Source organism: Cynocephalus volans, chromosome 3 (genome assembly GCF_027409185.1).
Source record: "Cynocephalus volans isolate mCynVol1 chromosome 3, mCynVol1.pri, whole genome shotgun sequence".
In the NCBI taxonomy this organism is placed as follows: domain Eukaryota; kingdom Metazoa; phylum Chordata; class Mammalia; order Dermoptera; family Cynocephalidae; genus Cynocephalus; species Cynocephalus volans.
The window spans coordinates 65,545,842-65,559,585 of NC_084462.1; the positions used below are offsets into that span (position 1 = coordinate 65,545,842).

The 13,744-nt window shown below is 48.9% G+C and overlaps 1 non-coding gene across 1 annotated transcript; it reads right to left on the reverse strand.

The window, feature by feature from the left end:
- Window positions 1–11,285: 11,285 nt before the first annotated feature.
- On the reverse strand, window positions 11,286–11,392 carry LOC134374172 (U6 spliceosomal RNA). The gene has a single exon (XR_010023047.1). It is a non-coding gene; the product is annotated as a U6 spliceosomal RNA (small nuclear RNA).
- Window positions 11,393–13,744: the final 2,352 nt, after the last annotated feature.

The following is a 13,744-nucleotide window of genomic DNA, read 5'->3' on the forward strand; positions in this document are numbered from 1 at the left end:
GAGGAGGGACTCAGAGCAAGGGGAAGACCTCCAGTGACAACTGGCATCTTGACCCCAGAAAACGGGTTTTGTTTTAGAACAAGGAGAACATCTGCAAGTCTTCTAGCAGCTTGGAGACCTGGCTTTCCAGGCCAGCTGGTGGACTTCATGCACCACACACCCACACTTCCCTGCCTCCACCCTGTGTCCCACTCCTTCCTTCTCACCCCCACTTTGCTGCTCAAGCCTGGTGAGACCGTTCCCTTGGGGGTACCATCTGCCAGGCTGGGCCCTGAACCAAGAGGAGGAAAGGAACAGGTCCCCCCCACCAGGCAAGGGCAGCCAGCGTGGGAGGTCTTGCCCTCCAAGTGAGAATCTGTGTTCTGGCCTCCCTCAGAGAGTTCCGCACCGGGCACCTGACTTCAAAGGCTCCCCTGAGCCTGACCTGGCCCTATTCCTTCAGATCTCTGAGCCTGCTGTGGTGGGCACTCAAGCCAGGTGTCTCTGGGCCCAGGATGGGAGCTTGGGCAGTACCATGCTGCAGACAGTGCCCTCTGGGCAGGGTGTCCATACAAGGAGTTCCACATATCTGAGCCCTGTGCTGAGAATGTCTGCCTCTAGGCCTGTGCACATCAACCTGGGGGTGGCAGGTCACTGAGCAGAACAAGTATACTTGGTGCTTGGAGCTCCTCCTGCACTCAAATGACCCCATTCTCTATCTCTGTCACCTCACCCACACTTCTAAGGGACAACTTAGCAAACTCTATACCCTCCATCTAATGGGCCTCAAGGGGCACCCCCTATGGGCATTGCACTGGTGCTAGGTCAGGCTGGATGAGGCAAAACCAGCAAACAGGATGGGTCCCTGCCCCCCAGCCAGTTGGAATGAAAGGCAACACTTGCCAAGTATCCAATAGTAAAGCTGTGGGAGCACAGAGGAGGGAGCCTTCTGAACAGAATGCACCCGGAAATGTTCTCCAGCTTGATCTGGGTCATGGTTACACAGGTGTATGCACATGCAAAAATCCATTACGCTGTACACTTAAGATGTGTGCATTTTACTATATAAGTTATACTTCAATTTTTTAAATTAAATGTGACTGGCCCTGGCCTCCAAACTCAGCAGAGAGTAGACGGGCCATGTGGGGAGCAGAAGGTAGCTGGCAGGACCACCAGGGAGGCCAGGTCTGGAGGCCTGGTGACAGCAGTGGGAAGGAGCCCATGGCATGGGGTGGAGCTATTATCAAGAAAGAAGGGAAGGGGGCTTCAGGTCAAGATGCCAGAATAGGGACCAACCTGTGGCTTACTTCAGAGAGTGTGGTGCTGATAACACCAAGGCCACGGGTTCGAATCCCTATATAGGGATGGCCGGTTAGCTCACTTGGGAGAGCGTGGTGCTGACAACACCAAGTCAAGGGTTAAGATCCCCTTACTGGTCATCTTTAAAAAAAAAAAAAAAAAAAAAAAATGCCAGAATAGACAGTCCCCAGCATCATCACTCTCTCCCACAATCAACCAATTTACAACTATTAAAAAGCAACAACAGCCAAGCTGGGGCTGCTAGAGCTCAGGGGAAGAGGAGGAGAGACCTACAGAGAGTTCACGAAGGTGGGAGAAGCCACCATGAGAGAAAGAAAGGACCACTCAGACCGTTTCGAGCCCTGGCTGCTTCAGGGCTGGCCCTGGTGAGCACATGGAGAAAGAGCTGGCAAAAGCTGCAGCTGTGCCCTTCCTGTGAAGTTGTTGGAAGGCTGCAGGGGAGAAGAGGACCTTGATGGTTCCCGTGGACCCACATAGGAGCAAGGGGCCACTGACAACTGAAAAAAGAAGCCACTCAAAAGCCAGTGAGTCATCGCAAGGGACCAGCGCATGGCCCATCCCATGGGAAGTGTTTGGAGTGCCGGGTGGGGAAGACTGGCCCACTGGGGGAACATTTGGTCACAGCATGGACAGCTAATCTGCCCCCAATCAGCACAGGACCACTCAGTGGAGACTGGTCAGGAATATATAGAACTGCAGGGGGTGCAGTTTGCTGAAAAGACAAAGGTCCACACCAGAGTTTCCACACAACCCAGGTGTACCAGACCTCACAAGGCCCAGAAGTGCTTACAAGGTCAACAATTAAAACCTGAGCTGTCCAAAAAGCCTTCCCCAGAGAATCAGCAGCAAAGCAGCAATTTAACTCAAGGGTTCAAATGCTGGCTCTCTTAGAAGTAAGCAAAGGACAACAAATTAGTTCCAGTGTAGAGTTTAAGTGGTGGGAACAGCAAATAATCCAACACAGAACTGAAAGAAAAAACAAAATACCCACAGATCAGAGACAAAGTTTTGATATGAACCAATAAAGGTCCAACACCACCAAAGAACACCTATAAAACCTAGAAGGACCAGAAACCCCCTGGGCACCCAAAGAGGAGCAGTGGGGGGCCGAGGGCCTCAGCCACACCCCCATGATATCTGCATCCAGCCCAGCGATGACCGAGCTGCCGCCAGAAGCCCCCTGATCTTCCCTGTCAGAATGGAAGGGTGCCATGGGCCTCAACCACACTTCTCCTCCTTCCTCCTCCTCCCACCCTCTCCCCTCCCTCTTCCTCTCTTCCCCTCCCTATCTTAGAATGTAAAAATAATAGTAATAATTAATAAAAAATGATAATGAGTTAAAATTAAAAAATAAAAATAAAAAAGGCGAGCACCTGGGACTCACGCGACTAACAGAATTTCAGGGACAGAAGGAATCAAGAGGAAGAGTTCTGGGGTATGAGGGCCAGGGCAGCCCTCTGTTTTGGCAATAACCAGGGAGGATGGGAGGTCCCAGTATGCATGCGGTTGATGGGGAAGTGGAGGAGGGTTTGTTGACTTCTCTTAGGTTCTGATTGGGCAAGGGATGCATGACTGACAGCTGGAGCATCCAGGGTACTAGAAAACACTCAAGATTCTGAAAGGTGTGTCCTGGGAAATGACCTCAGAGGGTGACCAGCAGCAGCCAGCCCATGGGCCTGTGACCGCCACCATCCCAATACCTGGTTTCCCCAAAGCAGTCTGAGCAAGAAAAAACACCACCCCAGGCTAGCCAGGGGTCGTCCAAGACCCTGGGTTTTGGGGACATGCGTGGTGAGTCTCTAGCTCAGAGGTGGAAGGGAGAGAGCACACAGTAGATCCTCAATTGATGCTGAGGACTGACTAAGCCAGCTATTAAACTAAGGAGAGGCCCTGTTCACATCTCTGGTCCTCTAGCATCTGCTTAAACATCCCCAGAGCAGGAGGCCCACTACATTGGTAGCTCACTCCATTTTTCATAACCTCTAAGTGCCAGGACATTTTTCCCTCTATGGGGTTGAACTTTGCTTCCAGGACATTCCTGAGAGGTCTAGGATATGCTCTTGTCCCCCAAGGCTGTTCTTCCCTGCTCTTGCAGCCTGATTTTTGTACACCCTTCAGTGTGCTGGCTCTTCTGCAGATGCTGGGCAGCAGGGCCCCCTAAGGCCCACAACCCTTCAGAGTCAGTCTGAACCAGAAGGACAAACAATCACCTCCTTTGATATGCATGCTATGCCACTATTAATGCAGCCCAAGCAGTGGGGGCGGGAAGCATGTGCACGATTGCTCTCAGGATATTCTGATCTAGTGCTGGACCATTCTCTCTCTGATGGTCCCAGAGCCCATTCATCCTTGTCCCTCTGTCTGAGCCCCAGGGAAAGGGTATCTTTACTGTTTCCATTCTGACCGATCAAACAGAGGCTCCTCTGAGGCCTGGCTGCATGGCACCCCCACCCCAGCTCCCTGACCCCGCCTACCCCAGGTCTAGCCAGACCCCTCACAGTGGGTTCAGGGGGCTGGGTGAATCTGGTCTGCCCCAGGCTTGCTGAGGAGAGGGGTCCAAGTCTTTGGCCTCCCTGTGCCTCTGTCAGCTTGTTCTATTAGAAAGGGGTTCCTTGGGCTCATGCCCCTCTTTACTGGAACCACCACCCGTGATGAATAGAGAGGAAAACTGACATGATCCGAGAAGCCCTTCTAGGCACAAACTGCGCCCTGGATCTCAGCTGCTTCTCTGTGAGATGTGTGACTGTTGGCCTAGGCCACATCCGGGTAGACAGGAGATGTCAGCCCCTGAGTTATCAGAAAAATGACCCTGTCCTCAAGGAACCAACACTGGAGGCATCAGTGAAAATCTTTGGAGCATCTTCAGGATGCATTTAAAGCCACAAATGAGACAATCCAGTACTCAGTCCTTTTCCAGTCTCTTTCAAGGCCAATACTGGCCCTGCCCCTCTGGGAAGCCACACCCTGACCTTCCCAATCCCTGCCTGCTCTGGCCCACCTGGACCCTTCCTTCTCAAACTAAGCCCCTTAGATTTTGGGCTCTGTAGGATCAGGCTCCACCTACCACATCCAACCCTAAAGCCAGACCGAGGACCTGAGTCAGATCTGCTGTCTGGCCCGGGCCTTTGCACACACTGCGCCCCACTCCTGCCCTTTGCCACCCCCTTTGCTAATGCCTACACTTCCTTTAGAATTCAGCCCAGACAGAATCTCCTCCACAACCCCTCCTCATTCCTCAGACCTCCCCTGCAGGCTGGGAGGGTGCCAAGCCCCACAGGGATTACTCACCTCTGTGGGGTGTACCCCCAACCCCAAGCTGCTCTACCTGCTTGTCTGTCTACTTCACTGAACTGGAAGTGCCTTGAGGGGAGGGCTAGGCCTTGGTCCAGGGCAGTGTCTGGAACATAGAATTGAAAATGAATGAACGGGAGGAGGTTGTGTGTGGTGGGGGGACTGGGAGTATGTGGGAACTCTCTGTATGTTCTGCTCAATTTTGCTGTGAATCTAAATCTGCTCCAAAAATAGTTTATTAATTTTAAAAAAATTTATTGAAGAAACACAATCATCCCTTGATTCTGCAGCATTGGCTTGCAGAGGCCTCAGGCTGTTGTGCTTGTGTGAGGTACCCAGGAAGACTGGTCACCCCTGAGGGCAGGACTTCCCTTCCCTTCCCTGTTGGCCCTGCCAGCCTGCAACTTGCCCAGGCCTGGGTGCATGCAAGTGGTGTGGTCAGCCTGGCTGGAGGACCGGTGGCCAATTCCCTGCCCATAAGTCAAGGGGACTACAAAGACCATCTGAGCTGTAGACTGGGCCCTCCATGGTCTGTGCTGTGGCCATTGACCCACCGTGAAAGGGCTGGCTGGCTAATAAACATAGCAGGCACTAACCCCTGAGGCTCACATATCCTCCATGCATGTGTGCTCCTGCACAACTTCTGCTCCTAACCCTATATCCTAAACCACAATCCTCTCTAGAGCCCCAGAGTGACTGAGCTGGGGCCACGGCAGGGTCTACAGACCAAAGGGGACAGTCCTGGCTCCAGGATACCTGCCATTTGATTTCTCAGTGCTCCTGTTCACCAATTGCAGAAATAGGACAGCTCAGTGAATGACTTATTTTTTCTAGAAAATTCCCAGTCAAGCCTCTGCTTTGGCCATGCCTCCCTGGGGGCCCAGGAAGATCAGGGAAGGCTGCAGAAGCCTTGGGGGCCTCCACCTTGCCCCAGGCCTCTCACTACACACTCACTCACCTTCCCCAGCCTCTGCTTTCATGTCATCCCTGGGAGAGGCCACACAGAGACTGCAGAGACCGCCTATAAGCAGCCTGTCACACTCCAAGACCCAACCACTCTACCTCCATTTTTGCCAGTTGGCCTCTTCCTCTGGTCTTCCTCCAAAGGCCCTGGGCCTAGGAGGTGTCACGACCCATAGAAAGACCAAGGGCTTGGAGCCTGCCAGAGCTTCCCCACTTAATGACTGTGGGATCTTGACAAAGGTCAGTAACCTCTTTGGGCCTGTTTCCTCACCTGTCAAATGGGGATAACAATATCCACCTTAGGGTTGCTGTGAGGATTGCATTATAAACGGTGGCTGTTACTTCACAGGGCCTGGTGTCTGAGTGATGCTTCCCTCTGGTGTCCTGTAAGGAGGGTGACGTTACATCCTGGTTTGCCCAGGACAGTCCCAGCTGGTGTCTATTGTTCCTTTTTACTCACAGAAGTGCCCGGTTTGGACAACCAAGTACATGGTCAGCGTATCTGTGCTTCTTTCTATCGCCGGCTCATATCCAGCCTGTGTGAGCAGCACCACCCTTTCTAGTCTCCCCCAATAGGCCATGTTTGGTTGTGGTTAATGGAGGAATTGTACACTCTTCTCTCCAAGCCTCAGGTTCTTATTTTTTTAAATGAGGACAATGCCTACCTTGAAGGATGGTTAGGAGGATTAAATGAGACAAGGCATGTGAAGTACAGCATGTGGCACAGGTGAACGTGAACGCCGCTCCATGGCCTTCTCTCCCTCACCCCCATCATGCCAATTTCCCCCAAGAGTAGTGCACCAGAGCTCAACTTCTCCACTACCAGGAGAGTGATTTTCAGAAGTTCCAGGTGACATACCAGCTCCCAAGCCAGGGCCTGGCTGTGATCTCTCCTGAGAGCATGAAATGATCCTCACCCCACAATCAAGCTCCACTGCAGGCCCCAAGGGGTGTCCCCGCTCTCCTTCCTGGCCTGCATCCATGTGTTTCTGCCCATGCTGGCTGCTCCCACAGCCACTGCAACAACTGGAAACCCTTCAGCCCTCACGTATTTTGCCTACAGGGATGGAAGGCACCTTTGAACTCTCCCTCCCTTTCTGGGAATCCAAAGACCCAAAAGGGAGTCTGCTGTGTCTCCAACCCCCAGGGACCTGCTATCCAGGCCAGGAGGCAAAGAGTCACCCTGTAACCTCAGCAGATAAAACCACCAGGAGACCAGCCTATTGCGGCAAGGAGATGACGTGCTCATAGATCACACCTGGATTAGCTGTATGTCCTCCAGAGGCCCTGAAGTCAAATCTCCCATCTGCCTCTCGCCCTCATACCCACCTACTCCCAACATTCCTTTGTTATGAGACAATTGGCAGTTCTGCTGGCCTGATCCCTCCCATTGCTTTGCCCCAGGTGGTACCAAACCTGGCTTGAATATTGCAGAATATTTGGTTCCACCAGGAAGACCTCAGTGTAAACAACCTGCCACTCACTGGGGTCTGACTCCAGGGCTCTTTGTTCAGAGGCAGTTGCATGACACTTAGGATTTTTGTGCTGGCCTAGAAACCACAATATATGTATGAGGAAATCTATGGGAAGAAGAAGGTAATGAGGCAGCTATTAAATTGGGACTGAAAAAACAAGTATCTGGTGTCAGTGTGTGGTGGAAGGGGTGTTTCAATGGATCCTAAGAATGAAAATGCTAATGACTGTAGGAGTCACAGGAGCACAGGAGCCTGTTTGGAGGTAGCTGTGGGCAGAAAAAGAAAACCCTAGCACCCTGCACTGGCTGTGTGACCCTCAATTTCCCATCTATAAAATAGAGTTATATATACTAGTTCACTCTATCATAAAGCCGTTGTGTTAGGAGGGTCAAATGAGATCAAGGAAACTCTTAGCAATATAGAGAACATAGAACACATACGCATAACCTGAATATAACCTGGGGCTCATATAACTCAATCCTGCACAGTCACACTCAGAGAAGCACACAGTGACAAAGGAATTTTAAAAGAACCCCAGTCTTTACTTGGGTCTCTCGAAGAACATAAAGTATATGCAACTCACAATCCTTAGCAACATTCCTGAAAAATGACTTTATCCCCCACCTCCATCTTCCTGTACCCCTTAGCTGCTTGGAGACTCTATTAAACCAACTCCAAACTGTCCCCAGTTCGTGGCCAGCTCGCGTGGCTCTGCTGCAACCCCCTCTACTCAGGCCCCTCACAACTCTTTATCATGTAGTTAACCTAGTCTCTTTGCTCCTTGCTTTAATTTCTCTCCCCCTTGACCCATTACCAAAATTTGCCACAACCAAGGAGACTCTGGGACCAACCCAGAAAGTAAGACTCCTTCTCCTTTCTTCCTATCTTCCCAATTCGGCACCTCAATCTGCTTTCCTAATTCCATACCACGAAATGTCCAGGAACCCTGAGGACACAGTCCTGTGAAGTTAGGAGAGAGAAAAACCTACGGTAAGCAAAGCAAAATTCTCTTCGGTGGGTGGGACCAGGGACTGCTGGCAAATCTTGCACCAATACACGTACAACAGTCATGAAGTTCCCCCTCCCCCCATGAGCCACAAGGACAGTGGTTTTTACAGTTTCTAATCGTGCTGATTCACCTTCCCTTGTCACTCTAGTCACTCCTCCAGAACCAGAGTGTGGCCAGGGCCCTCAGCACAGCCCTGGCTGATTCCCCATCTCCACGTCCTGGCTCCCTCCTAGACTCCAGCTTCTCGGTTGTCCAATCTGTCCCCCACACACCGCCCAGCTGATGTCTACCACGCTCGACATCCAGTGTGTGCCTCCCCTGCTGAAGAGTTCCCGACTTTCCGAGCATGGGAGAGACCACGTTCCTCCCTGGTGTCCTACATCGAGCACATGGCAGAACATCTTCACCCTTCGTATGCACTTATAACGACATCGGTCTTCCAGTAAGCCCCAGCCTGAGTTCTGCTGCCTTCAGGAGGCCTACATGGACTGCTTCTCGATTCTGATGTACAGCACTTAAGAGTCCATGACACAGCCTCATTTTTTTTATTTTTGCTGTTATTTGATCATTTTAATTGTTTTTATAGCCTTGAGTCATCTTCCCATAACACCCTAAGCTCCTTGAGGTCAGGGACCTCAAAGGCTTATTAGGAGCAAACAGGGGAACTCAAAGTCATCTTCCTCTATTAGCTTGGGACAAGAAAAGCAGATCCACTACCTCTACTCCAAAGGCCTTGATGAAAATCTCCAGATGCCCCGCCAAGCCTTTTTTTTTTTTTTTTTTTTTAAATAAAGATGACCAGTAAGGGGATCTCAACCCCTGGCTTGTTGTCAGCACCACACTCAGCCAGTGAACGAACCGGCCATCCCTATATAGATCCGAACCCATGGCCTTGGTGTTATCAGCACCGCACTCTCCTGAGTGAGCCATGGGCTGGCCCCTTGCCAAGTCATTTTTAAGAACTTCTGGATGAAGGGGAGAGGGAATCCTTTGTAAAATGTATGGAGTTATCAATTGTGTGGTAGATAATATATCCATCTGACACAAGAAAAAAATGAAATCTGTCTCCCTTTGTCCCTCAATCACCCAGTTCCCCTGCCAAGAGGCAAGCAATAAACTGGTTTCTTGTTTACTTTTCAATAGGTAATGATGCATATAAAAGCGAATATGAACGTATCCTCCTTCACTCCCCCCATGTTTGATCACAAGTGAGCGTGTGATATGTGTTGTTCTGCACCTGGCTTTTTCTTTAACCACGTACCTTAGAGATCTTCCCAAATCAACACATGGAGAGCTTCCTTAACACTTGGTTTTGTGGCTATGTCCCAGTGTATGAAGGAACCTTAATTTATTTAACCAGTCTCTGGTTGTTAGATAGTGAGGGTGCTTCCAGTCTTTCAGTACCACACACAATGCCGCAATAAATAGCCTTGGTCAGAGTAACGTCACATGTGAGTATGTCTGTGGGACAAATCACTAGAAGCAGAATGGCTGGGTCAAAGGATAAGGTGCATATGTAACTTTGATAGCAATTTCTAGATTGTTCTCTAAAGGAATTGCATCAATTTACACTCCTTCCAGCAATGTCTGAGGGTGCCAGTTCCCCGTACCTTCACCAGCCTGGCAGGTGAAAACATTCATTTCCATGTAGTTTCATTTGCACCATTCCCATGAAAGTGTTTGAGTAGCTTTTTACCTTTAAGGAGCATTTGTGTGATTGTTTTTTTTAATGTGAATTCTTTTTATGCTCTGCTCAATTTTCTTTTTTGTTCTCGGTCTTCTTCTAATCAATGTATAGGAGCTCTTTTATATTAGGGGAATGAGTCCTTTGTTATAAGAGCTGCAGATAATTTCTCCAGCTGATTGTCTTTTTACCTTGCCTTTGAGCTATTGCTCTGTGGAATTGTTTATTTTTCTGTAGTCAAATATATCGGTCTTTGCTTTTTTATTTTTTTAAATTTACTTTTATTGTGGTAAAAAATATACAACATAAGGATTGCCATTTTAAGCATTTTTAAACATACAATTGCATGGAATTAATCATATCCACAATGCTGCATGATCACCACCTCTATTTCCAAAACTTTTTTGTCATCCTAAACAGAAACTCTATACCTATTAAGCAATAACTTCTCATTATTCCTTCCCCCCAGTTTCTGAAAACCACTAATCTACTTGTCTCTGAATTTTTTTTTTAACTTATTTTTTCTTAACTGACCCATGACAATGTATGTATTTATAGAGTTCAATGTTATATTTTGGGTACATTTATACAGTGTGCAATGATCATATCAGGGTATTTAGCATATCCATCACCTCAAACATTTGTCACCTCTTTGTGTTGGGAACATTCAACATCCTCTCGACTAGCTACTTGAAGTTATACAGTACTTTGTGGTTGACTGTAGTCTCCTTATATTTCCATAGATCACTAAATTGTATTCTTCCTATCTCTCTACTATGTGTCCACCGACCACCCTCTCTCCATCCACCCTACTCCCTCCCCTTACCAATCTCTAGTAACCACTATTCTACTCTCTACTTCTGTAAGATCAACTTTTTCAGTTTCCACATATGAGTGAGAACATGTGGTATTTCTCTCTGTGTGTCTGGCTTATTTCACTTAACATTATTTTCTCCAAGCTCATCCATGTTGCTGCAATTGGCAGAATTTCATTCTTTTGCATGGCTGAGTAGTATTCCATTGTGTATATATATACCACATTTTCTTTATCCAATCATCCACTGATGAACATTTAGGTTGGTTGCATATCTTGGCTATTGTGAGTAGAGCCACGATAAACATAGGAGTGTAAGTATCCCTTCAACGTGATGATTTCCTTTGGATGATTTTCCTTTGGATATATACCCAGTAGTGGGTTTGCTGGATCCTATGGTAGTTCTATCTGTAGTTTGAGAAACCTCCATACTGTTTTCCATAATGGCTGCACTAATTTACAATCCCTCCAACAATGTATGAGTTCCCTTTCTCTGCATTCTTGCCAGCATTTGTTACTTTCTGTCTTATTGATAAGAGCCAATCTAATTGGGGTGAGATATTTCACTGCAGTTTTGATGTGCATTTCTCTGATGATTAGTGATGTTGAGCATTTCTTATATACCTGTTGATGGACATTTGTATGTCTTCTTTTGAGAAACGTCTATTCAGTTTTCAGTTCCTTTGTCCATTTTTTAATCAGATTTTTTTTTTTTACTATTGAGTTGTTTGAGTTCTTTTGCTTTTTTTTTTTAATATGGAAAGCTTCACAAATTTGCATGTCATCCTTGTGCAAGGGCCATGCTAATCTTCTCTATATCGTTCCAATTTTAGTATACATGCTGCCAAAGTGAGCACAGTCTTTGCTTTCATGGCTCCTAGTTTTGGTGTCTTGCTTAGAAAGGAGATCTGCTCCCACCCCACCCCCACACACCTTTTTTTGTTAGTACAACAAGCTTGGAATGACTTGCAGTGTTCTGTAAAGAACAGGACAACTTCTGCTCTCCAAGAAATCCTAATTTTAGAGGGACACAAAGTAAACTGGCAATTACCATTCTACGTTATAATAAATAGCAGGGAGCACAATGGGAACCCGGGCAAGGACTACCTAATCCCACTGAGTTGGCAGTGACAGCTTTGCAAAGGACGTGGCACCCACGTACATCCAGAGGCACGTGCAGGAGTCAGCCAGGTGAGAAAAGGCTTTTCAGTAAAAGCAGCAGCATGTGCAAGGGCAAGACAACATGGTTCGTTCAAGTTGTCCAGTCTGGCAAAAGGACAGGAAGCCCTGCAGGGCTGGCATGTGATAAAGGGCAGGGCTGGAAGGGCAGGCAGGGGCCAGAGCACGGAGGGCCAAGTGTATACTGCCCAGGAGTCAGGGCCTTACCCTGAGGGAGTCAGGAGGCAGCAGAGGGGCCTGATTAGCCATATGGAGTAAGAGCTGGAGACAGCCCCATATGGAGACTGGACCCTGGCTTAGAGGCTTCTGCCTCCCAACCAGGAGAAGCCACAGCAGCCTTGAGAGGCTCCAGGCTGCCAAGCTACAGTACAAATCTCAGACCCAAATGCTCTATTCTGTCAAACACAGAATTCTATAAAAACCATCAGGGAAGCTAAGCATCTTCTCTGAGAAACACTTCTACCCAAGATGACAACAACTTTAAGAGCTTGGACCCTTAGTGGGAAAAGCTGTGGTTGTCACTTCCACCTCGGCACCTCTGGCAGATGGGACCAGGTAATCACAACTGCCTGCTCCTCTTAGCTCTGGTCTGGCTCAGGGAAGCACTAGGCTCTTCAGCCCCAGCCCATGCCCACTCAACCAGACTCCATGCAAAATGGGCAGCAGGGATGCCATGAGTGGGAGAGGAATGGAGAACCCCCAGGGATGGGCCTCCAACTGCCCATGCCCATAAGGATATCTCTTCCCTCTAGCCAACAAGGCACAGTCCTGCTGAGTAGCCACAGCTGTTTTCAGAAGCACTGGAAAGGGGTCTGCGGACTTCTCTGCTCCCATGGCCTTTCAAAACAGGCATTTAGTAGCTGGTCTCCCTGGGCAACTATTTTCCCTGAAGTGGTGCCCAGCACAGAGCTTTGCATATAAGCACTCAGGAAATGGTAGCAGTTCCTGTTAAAACTGGAAAGCCTCACCAATTGTGCAAGTTAGCAAGTTGCAGAGAGAAAGGAAAGGTGATGTGGACAGGATGTTAGACGCTGGAAACCATCTAAACGTAGCTTTGGGATTATCTCTAGATTTGTTATCCAGGCTCTCCCCATGCCTCCACCCACAAAACAGCCACAGAGGTTGGTTCTTGATGCTCCCATTTTAGTTATATTTTCTTTAGTACCCTAAGGCAATTTTATCCCAAAGGGTCACTTGATGAAGTCACAAGCTATAGAGTCGAAGGCTTCTGGAAGCTGCTGAAGGCCTTGGTCCTGGCCAGTGGGTTTCCAGTGGCCCCTCAAGGCACCCCTACACTCAGTGCTCTCAGGACATGCATGAGGTGCCCTCATACCTGGCCTGGAAGCCAGGAGGGCAAGAAGCCAGCCCCAAACTCAACTCCAATAAAAGGCCCTCCCTCCCCAAACAGCAGTTAGGTCAAGAGCAAGGCCAGAGCGTGTGGTCCCTCAGGAGCCTTCTTCACCGTTCATGTGTACTGCAGGGGAGAGGGGGCAGGCCCAGATACCCAGGACTCCGTCTCAGGGGCAGCAAAGCTGAAAGAATGAGGACATCAGAGGAAGCCAGGAAGAAAGGAAGGGGCCTGGGGCCCAGGGCAGGTTCCAACTTTGCTGGCTGCTTACCTATCACTTGCACGAAGGACCATGTCAGCTTAGGGCCCAGGATTTCACTTTTTCCAAAATGAAAAAGGCTGCTTCAGTAAATGTCAGGAAAGCTCCCTGGCATTACGCATATCTAGCTTCAACTTCCATATATTTGACATTCGGTATGTTCCAGGCACTTGATAGGGTGCGTACTTTGCATACATTATCTCATCTAATCCTCTCAGCAACTCCATGAGGGTTGCATGATAAGACGAGGAAGGTGATAGTCAGGAAGGCTAAGTCCCGAGCCAAGATCCCACCACTAGTAAGTGGCACAGCTGGGATGTGAACTAGGGGCTGTCTGGCTTCAGAGCTCTTTGTCCTTAACCACCATGCTATGCAGGTCAGCCCGGACCCTTCTCCAGCCTCACCCAGCAACACCCCCTGATC